Consider the following 19788-nt stretch of genomic DNA (forward strand, 5'->3'; position numbering starts at 1 on the left):
ATTTTTCGCATCTCGGTTCGCCACATCATCGCCACCTCATCGCTGCTATTTGCTTGTGTGCCGCGCCGTGACCTCGTTAGTGTTCTAGGCTCGCGTCTCTAGTACGGTCTAGCCTAGGACCAGCATAGTACCGTTGTTGAGCATACTTTCAATATTGCATTGTTGTTTTGACAATTGTTGTTTTGCTACCATATTAGCCTTCCTACAACTCTACACTCGGATTTTTAAGTCCAGACGCCTATTATGCCATACATCGCTATCCCAGGAATATTGTTTTTGTGAGACATAATAGATTGATATCACAGAACATCATTCATTACAACTCATAATTGTCTTACATCAAAGGATCACATGATCCAGTCTTAATACAACATAGTGGATCTAAGGATCCAATACAAAACACACAGCGGAAGTAGCGTAGTAGCGGTCCATCTGTTCCACAGGCAACTGTTGACGTCAGGAGTAGTCCTAGTTATCGTAGACGTCCTGTTGTCCGTCTTCCTGGTAGTAGTGCTCCTCTTCATAGTCTGGCCATTTGAATAGCCAGGAACACAGCTGTGAGTACTTTAAAGTACTCGCAAACTAATACTAGTGTAAGTACTAACAGTTTTAGTGAGAGGATTCTAAGCTCTAGGTTCATTTGCATAAAGCCAGTTTTATTTCATAGGCATTTACTAGTAAACAAAGACTATTCATTTGCCTAACTTAACTCAAGTGAGAACATTAGTGTCATTCCCACAACTCTGTTCCGATTCACGTCAAAGTCACCTTTCAATTTCAATTCACAAGTCACCCATCACATGTCACCTTTTTGGAAAAGTTTTGATGACGGAACGCGGCTATTCGAATAGGTTTACACTCTGCAGAGGTTGCACACTTGTGCCACAACATTTGATTACATCCGTCAGGGATAGCCCTGAATAATCATAACTCAGTATGCGGATCATCAACCATTAACCTTTCACTTACATACCCTAGTATAGGCACCTCTCCCCATGAGCTTGGCCTCCCAGTGAAGACAAACCGTCAACCTGGGAACTGCACAGGGCTTGGGTAGGACTTTCACCTCATATTCACGTCATTTCACATTCAACGGTGGCAGCCTCGACATAACCCCTATGACGCTTGTTTAGAGGGAACCCATACTAAAATACATAAACTTCCACTTAAGCCCTACCCATAATTAGGTATTGTGGGGGTACTTGTAAAATTAGAATGGTATCGCATCCGAACCCAATCATCAGTTCTTGTCAAAGTCACCATGTCATTCATGTCATATTCACCTTCAAAAATCTTTCGATAGAATGACTCATCATTCCAAGGTTTTCAAAGTCATTTGTTTTCACATGTTCCCATCTAGAGTAGTCACCTTTAGTTTTAGCACTAGCAACTAGTCATGAGGGGTACTAATTAACTTGTATCTCTCTAGGCTAAGTGTGATGCTCTTGTACTACTCCATAACTAGACCAAATGAATCATGAATCAAAGATGAACTTTGATAAACCAAAGTCAAAAACTTGTAAGGTAAAAACTTGGGTTGGGATTATTAAACACAAAGTAATATGTAATGGTGCCTTGCTCTTGTAGAGCTTGGCATTAGGGTAGCTTGCAAGAGTATAGCTTGCCTTGAGTGGTACCGTGGTCAAAGTTCTCTTCTTCTTCCTCGAAGTAGACCTCCTCCTCCTGGTATTCCTCGGTACTAGCGTCTATAAACGGATACGAGGTATAAAATCACCAAACAAATCTTAAGGGCTAGACTAAGCACACAAATGGTTCACACAAGTTATTCTAGTATCACAACATTATTAAGATGGTGTTTAACTTTGTGTTCTTGTTAAGGAAAATAATTTCCTCTCATTGAAAGTATTTGTTAGGGTTTCCATTTAGTTCTTTGGAGAAATAATTTCCTCTCATTGAATCTTGTTAAGATTTAATCTCCTCAAATAATAAGGTATGAACACCTGTTGACCAAGGTCAACACTTCATATTTATCATTTGGGAAAATGATTTAAATGAGGTATTACACCTCATGCAATTTAACACTACCTTAGTAATAATTTAATATCACCAAATAATACAATATGAGATTATATAGGCCAAGGTCATTACCTCATGTTGGATTACTTGAGACAAAGATTTAAATGAGAGGATGCCTCTCATACTATTTAATAATTAAAGTTTGGGTAATTTAAATGGACTAGAAATAGCCACATAGGCATTATTTATTCTAGCCCATGATCATATGAAGCAACCATGCCATATTTTTACATATTCAGATAGATAATATGAAATTTGATTTTTGAGAGTTGGAATCAACTCAAAATCATTTATGGTTGATTTTTAATAAATATTTGAAGTTTGAAAAGGCCCTGCCTTGTTATTTTTACTACACAAGTTCTACAATGAATCTAGGGTTGAGACCAGTGTAGTTGGTTAGAGCTTTTCATAAGATTTCCAACAATACCAAATTCATAAGATTTGGCCTAGTATATCTCTCTATTTTTAAATTTGAAGTTCACAACAGTATTGAATTTGATTTGAAATAATTAATCCTAATTTGAATCTATGGGCTGCGCGGGAAAAGAAACTGGGCCAGGAGAGGGAAAAAAGAAAATGGCCGGCCCAGATACGCGTCTCGCGTGCAGTGGGCCGCCTGACAGTGGACCCCACATGTCAGTGACGCTTACACGCCGAAGCTGTATGAATCAAAGAGAGGCGCACGATTAGAATCAGATCGGACGGCTGGCGTGCATCGTCGTCGACGACGAGCACCGCTTACTGGCGCGGCGAGGGTACGGGGTCGGAGGCCACCGGAGCTCCGACGATCATCGGCGAGGGTGCGCGGCGACGTTATGGATGACGGCGATCCTCCTGGTACAAGCGGTTGCTCCAGGGGTGGCGCCTATCTTCTTCTTCTGCGGCGGCTCCACGGACTCCGGCGATCAAATTGGCTAGCTATGGATCAAATTGAGAGGAGGGAGAGCTCGAGGACGGTCAGAGACGAGAGGAGAGGCGAGTGGTTGTCACGGCACGGACTCTGCCACAGGCGATCAAGGTCACCAACCGAAGGGTGAGACGCCAAGAGATACGGGAGACGCATCTGCGAGGGAAGCTGGCCCACCTGCCAGCGTCGCCATCGGCCAGGGTCGTTTAATAGCCACGGCTGCGTCCGGTCAAAGGCATCGAATGTATTGCTAAACCAATCCCGACTCGTCGAGTCTCTCTCTCTCCTTCCTCTCCGGAGCTTCGGCTCGTCAGGATTCCTAGACTCTGCGTGACGCGGAGGTGTATCAGATCCTTGCTCGAATCCTAGACAATAATCGTGAGAATCCTGTGTGTGAGAGATATAGGGTATTACACATGGTATCAGAGCCATAGATCCTCCGAAATCGCCACCAAAAATCCACCAAAATCCCCACAAAAATTCCAAAAAAAATCGAGATCGGAGGTGGTTCGGCGGCGCGGGCTACTCAGACGGGGAGACGGGCGCGGGTGCAGATCCTTCCTCGTCTAGCCAGATCCCGATCCATCCACCGAGCCAGATTGGGGGCACCTCTCGGCAGCGACGGCTGACACTCGCCACGACTTTGTCGACGTGGGCGGGGTGTGAGTTCGTAGCCATGGAGAAGCTACAAGCAGATATGGTCTCCTTCGGCGCGGCGATGAAGAAGCAAGGGGAGGATACGGCAGCGGCACTTAAGGCCGTCAACGCCTCGCTTGCATCATTCGCTGTCAACCAGACAACGATGTGCAAGAACCTCAAGAGCTTCTCCTCCTGGATGCCGACCGTGGAGGGTTCTCTTCATGCTCTGCAACTATCCCTGGCGGAAGTGGGTGAGCGTGTGGCTGTGCTCGAATCGGCACTGTCCTCAGACGACGACGAGACGCCACGGCCCGATGGGCACCGCGAGGATCATCATCCACAGGGTATCGTGACCAGAGCCTCCAAGGCAATGGCACCTGCCCTGGGCAAGGGTACGCGAAAATTCCCCAACACTCCTGTGAAATTTGACATGTCCAACCGATCTGATGCTGGAGCCGACAGCTTCACTCACGAATCTCGTTCATACAATAGGACCAGCAGTAGACCTCCCAAAACTGATTTCCCTAAGTTTGATGGAGAAAATCCCAAGTGGTGGAAGGGGGTCTGCGAGAAATACTTTGCACTTTATGATGTAGAGCATGATACCTGGGCTAGCTTCGCTTCTATGCATTTTGTAGGCAATGCTGCTTTGTGGTTGCAAACATATGAGGCCGAGCACGATATAGATAGCTGGGAAGAGTTGTGTGTAGCAATTCATGAGAAATTTGGTAAAAACAAACACCATAGATACTTACAGGCTATAGAAAGGTGTAGACAGAAAGAAACAGTAGCTCTATACTACCAACAATTTGAGGAACTTAGACACAAAATTTTGATTCATAACAAGCATTATGATGAGGCTTTCTTTGTTACTAAATTTTTCAAAGGATTACGCAAAGATATACAGCGTGCTATTCGTTTGCATCATCCTCGAACAGTTGATGCCGCCTTGTCTCGTGCTGAAACGCAGGAAGAATTGTCTGAAGAATCAAGGCCATTTTCACCTCCTTCACGGTACAAAAGCAACTATCAGCCAGCCTATGCAAGAACTGGATTTCCCGGCAAAGGGATCCTCAACCACAAACCCGAAGACAAGGACAAGGGGGATAACAAACCACAATGGCAGAACAAGTTTCAACTCCTCAAAGCTCAGAGAAGAGAACGAGGCGAGTGCTTCAAATGTGGTGATAAGTTCCATTTAGGCCACAAATGCAGTAAATCAGTACCTATCAATCTTGTTGAGGAACTGGTCGAGATATTGCAAATGTCGGTGGTTGACAGTGAAGGCGAGGAGTCCGAGGGCAACAGCAGCAGCGAAGAAACGTTCATGCACATGTCCTTGGGAGCCATTGGTGGAACTGTGAAAAAGAAAAGTCTGCATCTCCAAGGCACCATACGAGATAAACATGTCCTTATTCTCGTCGACTCTGGAAGTTTTGGGAACTTCATCAGCTCAGCGGCGGTGGAGCAGTTGGGGCTGCCTACCATCGACATCGATCCGGTTACAGTAACAGTAGCAAATGGAGCAAGAGAGCAAGTTCGCACAGCAGTGGTTGATGTGCCCTGGGAATGTCAAGGAGCCACTTTCACAACCTCATTTCGTGTGTTCGATCTGCCTTCATATGATATAATTGTTGGCATGGACTGGTTGGACACTCTGGGCCCAATGTGGATGGTCTGGAAGAAGAAAGTCTTCCGGATAAAGCAGAATGGCAAGAGAATCACTAGAAAAGGAGTACAGGATAAGACTTCTTCTTGTTCCTTCATTTCCCCAGAAGAATTGCAGCAACTAGAGAAGGATATGGAAATTCTACACATTGTGTAACTGTCATCTGCTACTATCGACTCCACCTAGCAAGACCTTCCAAAGGAAATTTCTCAAGTACTAAGGGAACATGAGTCTTGTTTCGGTACACCAAAAGGGTTGCAGCCGCACCGGCCGTATGATCACAAGATCAATCTTATGCAAGGCGTGCAACCTGTGAATGTGCGACCATACCGGTATTCACCGCAGCAGAAGGATGAAATAGGAAAACAGATAAAGGAAATGCTGGTGCAGGGCATCATCAAAGAGAGCAAGAGCCCGTTTGCCTCGCTAGTCTTACTGGTGAAAAAGAAAGATGGTACATGGCGATTTTGTATCGACTACCGCCAACTGAATGCTGTCACGGTGAAGGACAGGTATCCAATGCCAGTGGTCGAAGAACTCTTGGATGAATTAGCTGGAGCAAAGTTCTTCACCAAACTTGATCTGCGCTCCGGCTTCCATCAGATACGCATGGTACCTCATGATGAGAGCAAAACAGCATTTCGAACCCACAACGGCCACTACGAATTCTTAGTGATGCCATTTGGTCTCTCGTGTGCACCAGCCACATTCCAAGCAGAGATGAACACAGTGTTTGCCCACATCATACGCAAATACGTGCTGGTATTTGTGGATGATATTCTGGTATACAGTTCCACTATTCAAGAACACAAGAACCATCTCGACACCGTCCTCCAGCTGTTGGAACAGAACAAGCTCTATGTGAAGCGTAGCAAATGTTCCTTCGCACAACAATCCCTTGAGTATCTCGGCCACATCATCAGTGCTGATGGTGTCTCTACTGACCCTACCAAGATAGAAGCAGTACAACATTGGCCTCAACCTACTAATCCAACTCAATTAAGGGGCTTCCTTGGTCTCGCGGGATACTACAGAAAGTTCATACGCCACTTTGGGATAATTTCTCGGCCCTTGACAGATCTCCTGAAGAAGAACAAGGCGTTCGTCTGGTCACCAGTGGTTCATGATGCCTTCCTTTCCCTCAAAACAGCCTTGGTCCAGGCTCCTGTGTTGGCTTTACCAGATTTCACAAAAGACTTCGTGCTGGAAGCAGATGCTTGTGCCACTGGTGTAGGTGCTGTACTAATGCAACAGGGTCATTCTCTGGCATTCCTGAGCAAGGCGTTAGGCCCGAGAAACCAAGCATTATCAGTCTATGATAAGGAGTGTCTTGCTATCCTCTTAGCCATCGACAAATGGAGGAGCTACTTACAACACAAACAGTTCACTATACACACAGACCAACGCAGCCTGATACACTTGGGGGAGCACAAATTCAGTACTCCCATCCAATAAAAAGCCTTTTTCAAGCTCATGGGGTTACAGTACAGGGTGGTGTACAAGAAAGGGGTCAGCTATGGCCATATCTGCAGTGCAGCCTCGATGGGTCGAATCAGTAATTGAGGGATACCAAAACGACCCCAAAGCGCAGGAATTGCTCACTGAACTGTCCATCACCCAAACAAATGACCAAGGATATTCCTTGCACAAAGGTTTCATTCGCCACAAAGGGCGTGTCTGGCTGGGCACACAACACCAAGCCCATCAGGCAGTCTTGCTCGCTTTTCACCACAGCGCTTTGGGTGGTCATTCGGGTATTCTTTGATAAGGGGTGGCCCGATCTTCTCAGTAAGCAACGGTGGTGATGATGATCACGGGGTGATGGCAGCGGAGATACACGACGATGAAGTGGATGATAACTTGTATGACGCAACGAGATCTCCCGATTGGTCCATATCGCCAATGCAACAGCTCTCAACCCTGCAAGATATTTGCAACTCCACACACTTGCGCACGTAGCCGCCGACCACGAAGCGGTCAGTTGCAACCGTCTAATTCCCAATGGAACAGCAGATCACACAAGACTTTTTCAGGATCTACACAATATCAAGCAATATGGTGTAGGAATTCAATAGTTTTGCTAGAGCAAACAACTAAGAACTAGGGTTTATCTTAAACGTGGTCTAAAGCAGCTAGGGGGGCGTCCTGGGCACTTATATAGGCGTCCGGGACGAGTTCTGGTCGAAAAGATACAAAAATAACCGACCCAGAATAGATCTGGTCGAGATAGACTCGGACAAATCCGGTCTGGAATCCGGTCAACCGGGCCAGGGACCGGGTCGGCCGGTCTGGGGTCCGGTCAACCTGGCGGCAACCGGGTCGGCCGGTCTGGGGTCCGGTCAACCGGGCGGCAACCGGATAGTTGCGAGGTTTTCCGGATTTCATCCGGTACGATAAATCGCGTCCGGTTGGCGCCCGGTCGACCGGGTCAGTGACCGGGTTGGCCGGTCTGGCGGCCGGTCGGACCGGGTGCTGGACCGGCCTGGACGTCTTCTTCTCCTCTCGCGCATGCCTCCCGCTCCTCCCTCGCGCGTCCATGAGATATCTTCATGTCCAGCTCCATGTCCAGCTTCACGTCCATCTTGACGTCCGTCTTCACGTCCAGCTGCTCCTCTCCTCCTCGTGCGATGCTCGTCTCTTCTTGATACCTGATGATACATAAGTAATAGGACTTAGGCAGTATAAAGTTCTCATCAATCAAAGTACCGTTTAGAAACAAGTTCACCTGTTGTTTAAGTAGCTTCGCATGAGCCCTTGTAATTGGTCCAATCCGAACTTCATTGGACTTGAGCTCCACAGCAGGTTCATCTTCATTTATTAATGACGGAGGTAGTGGTGTAATAGGGATGTCCTCATCATCTCCCCCCCTTCAAAAGGCATCGACCCCGACGCTCCAAGGTCTTCTCCGTCATATGGTGTCAAATCAGCAACATTGAAAGAATTACTGACACCAAACTCATCAACTGGAAGATCTATCGAGTATGCATTATCATTGATCTTGGCAAGCACTTTGTAAGGACCAGCACCACGAGGCTTCAACTTAGACTTCCGCAGCTTCGGGAACCTATCCTTGCGAAAATGTACCCAGACCATATCACCAGGCTTGAACAACATCTCTTTGCGCTTCTTATTCATCCTTGCAGCATTGCTCTTGCCTTTCTTCTCTATCAACTCTTTAGTCTTCACATGGATTTTTCGCACAAAATCTGCCCTCTTGGATGCCTCCATATTAACTCTCTCATGTATGGGCAAAGGCAACAAGTCAAGTGGAGTAATGGGTTTGAAACCATACACCACCTCAAAAGGACATAGCTCAGTGGTAGAATGTACCGCCCTGTTGTAAGCAAACTCTACATGCGGCAAACACTCTTCCCACTCCTTCAGGTTCTTCTTGATCATGGATCTCAACAGTTGCGACAAGGTTCGATTCACCACCTCAGTTTGACCATCAGTTTGGGGATGACAAGTAGTACTGAACAGTAGCTTTGTCCCAAGCTTTCCCCAAAGTGTCTTCCAGAAGTAGCTCATGAACTTCACATCACGATCAGAAACAATAGTCTTCGGGACTCCATGTAGTCGAACAATCTCCCTGAAAAACAGGTTAGCAATATGTGACGCATCGTCGCTTTTGTGGCAGGCAATAAAGTGTGACATTTTAGAAAATCTGTCCACTACCACAAAAATAGAATCATGGCCTCTTTTAGTACGCGGCAAACCCAACACAAAATCCATACTAATATCTTCCCAAGGTGTAGTAGGTGCCGGTAATGGAGTATACAAACCGTGAGGCTTCAGCTTGGACTTGGACTTGTTGCAAAGTAATGCATCTCTTCACATACCTGTCCAAATCCCGCCTCATCTTTGGCCAATAAAAGTGATCAGCGAGCATGAGTAGCGTCTTCTCACGCCCAAAGTGACCCATCAAACCCCCAGCATGTGATTCCTGTAATAAGAGCAAACGCACAGACGATTCTGGAACACATAGTTTGTTAGCTCGAAACAAGAACCCATCATGTATGTGATATTTTTCCCATGCTTTACCAAGAGCACATAAGCGATATGGTTCAGCAAAATCATGATCAGTGGCATACAAATCACATAACACCTATAAACCATGAATTTTAACATCAAGTTGAGTTAATAGCATATTCTTCCTAGATAGAGCATCAGCAACAATGTTATCTTTTCCCTTCTTATGCTTAATAATGTATGGAAAAGACTCAATAAACTCAACCCACTTAGCAAGACGCCTATGCAAAGTAGATTGGGCTTTCAGATATTTCAAAGCTTCATGATCAGAATGTATGATAAATTCTTTTGGCCACAAATAATGTTGCCAAACCTCAAGAACTCTAATTAAAGCATACAATTCTTTATCATATATTGGATAGTTCAACTTAGCACCAGAAAGTTTCTCAGAAAAATATGCAATTGGGCGACCCTCTTGCATCAACACACCACCAATTCCAATACCACTAGCATCACATTCAATCTCAAATTGCTTATTGAAATCAAGAAGTGCAAGCAACGGTGCAGAAGTTAACAATCGTTTCAGTTCATGAAAAGCATGATCTTGGGCAACGCCCCACTCAAATGCAACACCCTTTTTAGTCAATTCATTCGAAGGTGCAGCAATAGTAGAAAAATTGGGCACAAAACGGCGATAAAACCCAGCTAGACCATGAAAACTTCTAACTTGACTCACATTCATGGGAGTAGGCCAATTTGGAATAGCTTCAATTTTAGACACATCTACTTCTACTCCATGCTTAGAGACAACATAACCCAGAAATATGACCTTATCTTTGCAAAATGTGCACTTCTCAAGATTACCATAGAGTTTACTATCACGCAACACTTGCAAAACATGTCGAATATGTATAATATGATCAGATTCATTGCGGCTGTAAATTAATATGTCATCAAAATACACAACCACAAACTTGCCAATAAATTCACGCAAAACATGGTTCACCAGTCTCATGAAAGTGCTAGGTGCATTAGTCAAACCAAAAGGCATTACGAACCACTCATATAAACCAAATTTTGTTTTAAAGGCGGTTTTCCACTCATCCCCTTCTTTCATCCTAATTTGATGATAACCACTACGCAAATCAATTTTAGTGAACACAGTAGCACCACTCAATTCATCTAGCATATCCTCTAAACGGGGAATAGGGTGACGATATCAAATAGTGATATTGTTTATAGCTCTACAATCTACGCACATGCGCCATGTACCATCTTTCTTAGGAACAAGAATAACAGGAACAGCACAAGGACTAAGGCTTATGCGGATATAACCTTTTTCGAGTAGCGCTTGTACTTGCTTCTGTATCTCCTTCGTCTCTTCGGGGTTCGTTCTATATGGTGCCCGATTGGGTAGCGAAGCTCCGGGAATCAAGTCGATTTGATGCTCAATACCTCGCAATGGTGGAAGTCCTGCGGGTACCTCATCCGGAAACACCAAGAGGAAGAGGGGTCATGTCGTTAGAAACCAAAACCGTACCCCTGTACAAGAGCACAAGAGGCATGGCTGTAGGATCCTCACTAAATTCTCTCATGTGTTCTTTGGTGGCTAATGAGACTAAGGAATTCACTCTCTCACTTTTCGTTATATCACTCACAACATTACAACTCTCTCGCCTATCTAAAGAAGCATCCTCCAAATTGACTTCAACTTTCTGACGAGACTCATTGACAATTTGCTGTGGTGTCATAGGCTGTAAATTGATTTTCTTGCCCTTGAACTCCAAGTGATATGTATTGGCACGGCCATTGTGTTGCACAGAACGGTCATAGAGCCAAGGCCGACCCAATAGTAGGTGACACACCGTCATAGGAACAACATCAAAATCAATGCAATCCTTATACGGCCCAATAGCAAACTCAACACGCACCATGTGGTTTACCTTCATCTTACCATTGTCGCTCAACCACTGAATATAGTATGGATGCGGGTGCGGTAGATACTTCAACTTCAGCTTGGTACACAACTCCTTGCTTGCTAAATTGCGGCAACTCCCGCCATCAATAATGACCTTGCAAGCCTTGTCAGGACCAACTAAAGCCTTTGTTTGGAACAAATTGCAGCGCTGAGTAGATGCACTAGGCAACACATTAAGAGCACGCTGCGACACAACAATGGTGCGAGCATCAGACGGATATGCATCTTCACCATCAGTGTCATAGTCATCATCTTCTGGAGCATTAAGATCAACATCATCTCCAGTCTCATACTCATTGTCCTCATTGATAACCATGACTTTGCGGTTAGGACAATCTCTCTTAAAGTGACCCTTGCCACCACATGTATGACAAACCATATCACGGTTATGCGCAGTAGACACATTAGAGCCACTCGTACTTGCAGCAGATTCGGACTTCTTTGTGTTAGACACATTGGAGACCGACTTACTAGGCGGAGGGGCGGAGCGCGTCGAAGGCGCCGGCGCCATAGATGGGGCCGCGTGGGGTGTGAAACGCCCAGCTCCTGTAGCTCGACCTTTGATCTTTTCTTCGTCAGCCAACTGAGATTCAGCTTCTCTTGCATGATGTAACAATTGATTCATATTGGTGTAGCTGTAGTGACGAACAATGCCTTTGATGTCATACTTCAAACCGTTGAGGAAACGCTGCATTTTCATCTCAAGAGACTCATGGACACGGCCACGCTGCATAAGCATCTCCATCTCCATGTAGTATTCATCCACAGTCTTCACACCTTGTCTCAAAAGAGTCAGCTTATCATATATATTCCGCAAGTAATTTGTAGGAACAAAGCGAGAAGTCATCGCCTCCTTCATGGCACGCCATGTGCATATAGGCTGATCACGATCCTCTTCGCGGTTACGAACAAAAGCATCCCACCAACGCAAAGCATAGCCATCAAATTCGGAAGAAGCAAGCTTGATCTTCCGGTCTTCAGTATAATGCGGATGTAAGCTCCACAACTTCTCAATCTTGAGCTCCCAAGTAAGGTATTCTTCAACATCAGCTCCTCCTTCAAACTTGGGTATAGAAAATTTGGGCTTACCCAAACCATCTTCCTCATCTTGTCCACGACCATTGCAGCCAAGTGGAACCCAACCGCGAGGACGATTACCACGTGGTGCATCACGAGCATTGTGTGCGTCATCTTGAAGCTCAGGATCATCGTCATCTTCTTGTTGTTGTTGCGCGGTCAAATTCTCAACAGCTAAGCGCAAATCAGCAAGATTGCGTTGTACATCCGTCATTTGATCTTGCATTGTAGTGACGGTCACATGAGTAGCATCCAGCTTTTGGGAGATCTCGTCAATCTTCCCATTAAGCACATCGTCCTGAGCGCGGAATTCACGTCGCATCTCATTACGAAGAGCCTCATACTCCCTCCATGTGATGATATCTGCAGCACTCTTGTTTTCCTGGTTAACAATTCTATGATCACTAGCAGACATCGTTAGTAGGTTAGTGCACTAAATCAAAAGTATATGGTGGTACTCTCACTCAAAACTGATAAGAAAAGGAGATCTTACCGTTCCAAAGTAAATTAGTGTTGCTTACCACTTGTAGTAACAACTAGTGCACGGATGCAGCGAAGCGAATATCAAGGGTATAAGAACAAATCACACGACAAAGCAGGGTATATGTGGGGCTGTAGGTAGGCTACCTATTTGCACCAAATAACAAGCTCTAGCGCTGACCGTAGACAACCAATGATACTCACACAAGGCGATATAATGGGGCAATGCAACTATATGTGGGAAAGGTTGCAATGCACATGAGAGACGCTAGCAAAGCTCAACGAGACAGGCACAAGATTGCTCAACTACAGGTGCAGTAAAGTAAACTTAGGCCTTCACTTGATTCAACTAGCACTACACTTCTCTTTTTGGATTTTTATTTTTCGTAGAACACACGCAGCTATGTAGCTCTTTTTGCTTCTTTTCAATTTTCTCTTTTTTTTTTTGATTTTCTGACACAACTCCTTGATAACACGGCCAACAAAAATATGCAAAGCACCGATAACCTAACGAGCAGCCTATCGAGCGGTAAAACTAGTCTCTTTTGGGGAAGTTCCTAGTCACGTTATATCGAAAGGCTGTGTCTATGGTTGGGAACAAGCACACTGTACGCTATGTGGACTCGGAGTAACAAAAACTGACACCACAAGATAAAGTAACACAAGAGGATAGAGTAAATTCAAACTCTAAAAGACTAGATGGAAAGAAAAGATACGCAAAAACAACTACGAAAAGCAACGAAAACCTGAAATTAGTGCAATCTAAGGCTATGGCAAACCCTAACCCTAATTTTTTTTTTGGCTTTTTTTTGGATAGGAAACACTCACAACTCAACTATGGGGTGGATTGTGGATGTCTTACCGAGGAAAACTGGAAATCTGATACCAAGATGATAAGGGGTGGCCCGATCTTCTCAGTAAGCAACGGTGGTGATGATGATCACGGGGTGATGGCAGCGGAGATACACGACGATGAAGTGGATGATAACTTGTATGACGCAATGAGATCTCTCGATTGGTCCCTGTCGCCAATGCAACAACTCTCAACCCTGCAAGATATTCGCAACTCCACACACTTGCGCACGTAGCCGCCGACCACGAAGCGGTAAGTTGCAACCGTCTAATTCCCAATGGAACAGCAGATCACACAAGACTTTTTCAGGATCAACACAATATCAAGCAATATGGTGTAGGAATTCAATAGTTTCGCTAGAGCAAACAACTAAGAACTAGGGTTTATCTTAAACATGGTCTAAAGCAGCTAGGGGGCGTCCTGGGCACTTATATAGGCGTCCGGGATGAGTTCTGGTCGAAAAGATACAAAAATAACCGACCCAGAATAGATCTGGTCGAGACAGACTCGGACAAATCCGGTCTTGAATCCGGTCAACCAGGCCAGGGACCGGGTCGGCCGGTCTGGGGTCCGGTCAACCGGGCAGCAACCGGGTCGGCCGGTCTGGGGTCCGGTCAACCGGGCGGCAACCGGATAGTTGCGAGGTTTTCCGGTTTTCATCCGGTATGATAAATCGCGTCCGGTTGGCGCCCGGTCGACCGGGTCAGTGACCGGGTTGGCCGGTCTGGCGGCCGGTCGGACCGGGTGCTGGACCGGCCTGGACGTCTTCTTCTCCTCTCGCGCATGCCTCCCGCTCCTCCCTCGCGCGTCCATGAGATATCTTCATGTCCAACTCCATGTCCAGCTTCACGTCCATCTTGACGTCCGTCTTCACGTCCAGCTGCTCTTCTCCTCCTCGTGCGATGCTCGTCTCTTCTTGATACCTGATGATACATAAGTAATAGGACTTAGGCAGTATAAAGTTCTCATCAATCAAAGTACCGTTTAGAAACAAGTTCACCTGTTGTTTAAGTAGCTTCGCACGAGCCCTTGTAATTGGTCCAATCCGAACTTCATTGGACTTGAGCTCCACAGCAGGTTCATCTTCATTTATTAATGACAGAGGTAGTGGTGTAGTAGGGATGTCCTCATCATTCTTCCTACATACCAGAAGATCAAAAAGCTATTCTCGTGGCCTGGAATGAAAGAGTCAGTTACCAAATTTGTACAATCTTGCACAGTGTGTCAACAAGCAAAAAGCGAGCATGTCCGCTATCCAGGGAAGCTACAGCCACTACCAATTCCGAAAGAAGCTTGGCACACAGTGGGAATGGATTTCATTGAAGGGCTACCAGTCTCAAACAAGTTCGACACTATCCTGGTAGTTGTGGACAAGCTGACCAAGTTTGGACATTTTATCCCTCTGAAACACCCATTCACGGCAACTACTGTCGCACAAGCATTCTTCGACATGGTATACCGGCTGCATGGACTGCCCAAGGTAATCATCGCCGACAGAGATAAAATCTTCGTCAGTCATTTCTGGCAACAGTTGTTTCGACTGGCAGACACCAACCTCAATATGAGCTCCTCCTATCACCCTCAAACCGATGGTCAGACAGAACGCCTAAACCAGTGCCTCGAAACCTACCTACGCTGTTAAGTACATGCAACTCCGAAGAAGTGGGCTAGCTGGATGACACAGGCTGAGTATTGGTACAACACAACTCCACACTCAGCGTTAGGGCGTTCTCCGTTTGAGGTTGTATACGGCCGCTCTCCCCGCCATTTTGGCATCAGCAACACTACAGACACAGGTGTGGGCGAACTGGATACTTGGCTGCGAGAGAGGCAAACTATGACTGAACTAACCAGACAACATTTGGCTCACGCTCAACAACGTATGAAGCATCAGGCGGACAAGAATCGCACGGACCGCGTGTTCCAGGTGGGTGATCAGGTATACCTCAGACTCCAACCTTATGTGCAAACTTCCCTGGCGAACTGTTCCTCCCAGAAACTCGGATTCAAGTACTTTGGTCCTTATTCTGTGTTGAAACGAGTGGGGCAAGTGTCATACAAACTGAAGCTGCCAGACACAGCCAAGATACACCCGGTAATTCATGTATCTCAACTGAAAAAAGCAATCAAAGCCACTGATACAGTCAGCACAGAGTTGCCAGTCTCCTTGGTGGATTTCCTCTTGGTGCAACCTCACATAGTGACCGATGAGAGATTCATCCGCCGCGGAGCCAAAATGGTGCCTCAACTCAAAGTGCATTGGTCAGGTATGCCTTCCAATTGCGACACCTGGGAAAACTTATTCGCTATCGTCGATGTTTTTCCTTCAGCTACAGCTTGGGGACAAGCTGTGTCTTCAGGAGGGGGTATTGTCACGGCACGGACTCTGCCACAGGCGATCAAGGCCACCAACCGAAGGGTGAGACGCCAAGAGATACGGGAGACGCATCTGCGAGGGAAGCTAGCCCACCTGCCAGCGTCGCCATCGACCAGGGTCGTTTATTAGCCACGGCCGCGTCCGGTCAAAGGCATTGAATGTATTGCTAAACCAATCCTGACTCGTCGAGTCTCTCTATCTCCTTCCTCTCCGGAGCTTCAGCTCGTCAGGATTCCTAGACTCTGCGTGACGCGGAGGTGTATCAGATCCTTGCTCGAATCCTAGACAATAATCGTGAGAATCCTGTGTGTGAGAGATCTAGGGTATTACAGTGGTGTGAAGATTTGAGGCGCGGGAGGCCTCTATTTATAGTTGCGAGGGGGTCTGCGGCTCGGTGGATGTGGTCGACCATGGCGACGAGGCTATAGGGGCGGCATGGCTAGGGCGATGGCGTAGGGGCGTTGGCGACTGATAACCCACACGTATAGGGGATCGCGTGTAGCCTTTTCGATAAGTAAGAGTGTCGAACCCAACGAGGAGCTAAAGGTAGGATAAACATTCTCTCAAGTTCTATCAACCACTGATACAACTCTACGCACACTAAGCGTTTGCAATATCTAGGAAATAAAACTAGAGCGATAACGGGTATGTGAGGTGATTTTGCAGAACAATAAAATACACGGAATAAATGTTAGTGCTGCAGCAATAAAACAAACTAAACTAACAGTACCATGAGTGTGGAAAGGCGGTGGTAATAGTGGTGGCTTTGTCCAAGATCAATTAGTGAAGATCTTGGGTTCAATGTCTTCGATGCAGCTTTCTTTGCAGGAGAGGCTAAATATACATGCCCTCCCTTCGGGATTATGATACGCGTACATCACGCGTCCGTTGGGAACCCCAAGAGGAAGGTGTGATGCGTACAGCAGCAAGTTTTCCCTCAGTAAGAAACCAAGGTTTATCGAACCAGTAGGAGCCAAGAAGCACGTTGAAGGTTGATGGCGGCGAGATGTAGTGCGGCGCAACACCAGGGATTCCGGCGCCAACGGGGAACCTGCACAACACAACCAAAGTACTTTGCCCCAACAAAACAGTGAGGTTGTCAATCTCACCGGCTTGCTGTAACAAAGGATTAGATTTATAGTGTGGATGATGATTGTTTGCAGAAAATAGTAGAACAAGTATTGCAGTAGATTGTATTCGATGTAAAAGAATGGACCGAGGTCCACAGTTCACTAGTGGTGTCTCTCCCATAAGATAAATAGCATGTTGGGTGAACAAATTACAGTTGGGCAATTGACAAATAGAGAAGGCATGACAATGCACATACATGATATGATGAGTATAGTGAGATTTAATTGGGCATTACGACAAAGTACATAGACCGCTATCCAGCATGCATCTATGCCTAAAAAGTCCACCTTCAGGTTATCATCCGAACCCCTTCCAGTATTAAGTTGCAAACAACAGACAATTGCATTAAGTATGGTGCGTAATGTAATCAACAACTACATCCTCGGACATAGCATCGATGTTTTATCCCTAGTGGCAACAACACATCCACAACCTTAGAACTTTCTGTCATTATCCCAGATTTAATGGAGGCATGAACCCACTATCGAGCATAAATACTCCCTCTTGGAGTTAAGAGTAAAAACTTGGCCAGAGCCTCTACTAATAACGGAGAGCATGCAAGATCATAAACAACACATAGATATAAATTGATAATCAACATAACATAGTATTCTCTATCCATCGGATCCCAACAAACACAACATATAGCATTACAGATAGATGATCTTGATCATGTTAGGCAGCTCACAAGATCCGACAATGAAGCACAATTAGGAGAAGACGACCATCTAGCTACTGCTATGGACCCATAGTCCAGGGGGTGAACTACTCACTCATCACTCCGGAGGCGACCATGGCGGTGAAGAGTCCTCCGGGAGATGATTCCCCTCTCCGGCAGGGTGCCGGAGGCGATCTCCTGAATCCCCCGAGATGGGATTGGCGGCGGCGGCGTCTCTGGAAGGTTTTCCGTATCGTGGCTCTCGGTACTGGGTTTTTTGCGACGAAGACTATATGTAGGCAGAAGGGCAGGTCAGGAGGCGTCACGGGGGGCCCACACACTAGGCCGGCGCGGCCAAGGCTTGGGCCGCGCCGCCCTAGCGTCTGGCCACCTCGTGGCCCCACTTCGTGACTCCTTCGGTCTTCTGGAAGCTTCGTGTGAAAATAGGCCCCTGGGCGTTGGTTTCGTCCAATTCCGAGAATATTTCCTTACTAGGATTTCTGAAACCAAAAACAGCAGAAAACAGCAACTGGCTCTTCGGCATCTCGTTAATAGGTTAGTGCCGGAAAATGCATAAATGTGACATAAAGTATGCATAAAACATGTAGATATCATCAATACTGTGGCATGGAACATAAGAAATTATCGATATGTCGGAGACGTATCAGCATCCCCAAGCTTAGTTTCTGCTCGTCCCGAGCAGGTAAACGATAACAAAGATAATTTCTGGAGTGACATGCCATCATAACCTTGATCATACTATTGTAAGCATATGTAATGAATGCAGCGATCAAAACAATGGTGAATGACATGAGTAAACAAATGAATCATAAAGCAAAGACTTTTCATGAATATTACTTTCAAGACAAGCATCAATAAGTCTTGCATAAGAGTTAACTCATAAAGCAATAATTCAAAGTAAAGGCATTGAAGCAACACAAAGGAAGATTAAGTTTCAGTGGTTGCTTTCAACTTGTAACATGTATATCTCATGGATATTGTCAATGCAAAGTAATATAACAAGTGCAATATGCAAGTATGTAGGAATCAATGCACAGTTCACACAAGTGTTTGCTTCTTGAGGTGGAGAAAAATAGGTGAATTGACTCAACACAAAAGTAAAAGAAAGGGCCCTTCGCAGAGGGAAGCATTGATTGCTATATTTGTGCTAGAGCTTTGGTTTTGAAAACAAGAAACAATTTTGTCAACGGTAGTAATAAAGCATATGTGTTATGTAAATTATATCCTACAAGTTGCAAGCCTCATGCATAGTATACTAATAGTGCCCGCACCTTGTCCTAATTAGCTCGGATTACCTGGATTATCATCGCAATACATATGTTTTAACCAAGTGTCACAAAGGGGTACCTCTATGCCGCCTGTACAAAGGCCTAAGGAGAAAGCTCGCATTGGATTTCTCGCTATTGATTATTCTCAACTTAGACATCCATACCGGGACAACATAGACAACAGATAATGGACTCCTCTTTTATGCATAAGCATTCAACAATTATTAATTTTCTCATATGAGATTGAGGATATTTGTCCAAAACTGAAACTTCCACCATGGATCATGGCTTTGGTTAGCGGCCCAATGTTCTTCTCTAACATTATGCATGCTCTAACCATTCTAGCGGTAAATCTCCCTTACTTCAGACAAGACGGACATGCATAGAAACTCACATGATATTCAACAAAGAGTAGTTGATGGCGTCCCCAGGAACATGGTTATCACACAACAAGCAACTTAATAAGAGATAAAGTGCATAAGTACATATTCAATACCACAATAGTTTTTAGGCTATTTGTCCCATGAGCTATATATTGCAAAGGTAAAGGATAGAAATTTTAAAGGTAGCACTCAAGCAATTTACTTTGGAATGACGGAGAAATACCATGTAGTAGGTAGGTATGGTGGACACAAATGGCATAGTGGTTGGCTCAAGGATTTTGGATGCATGAGAAGTATTCCCTCTCGATACAAGGTTTAGGCTAGGAAGGTTATTTGAAACA

This window comes from Lolium perenne, chromosome 7, assembly GCF_019359855.2.
Source record: "Lolium perenne isolate Kyuss_39 chromosome 7, Kyuss_2.0, whole genome shotgun sequence".
Classification (NCBI taxonomy): Eukaryota; Viridiplantae; Streptophyta; class Magnoliopsida; order Poales; family Poaceae; genus Lolium; species Lolium perenne.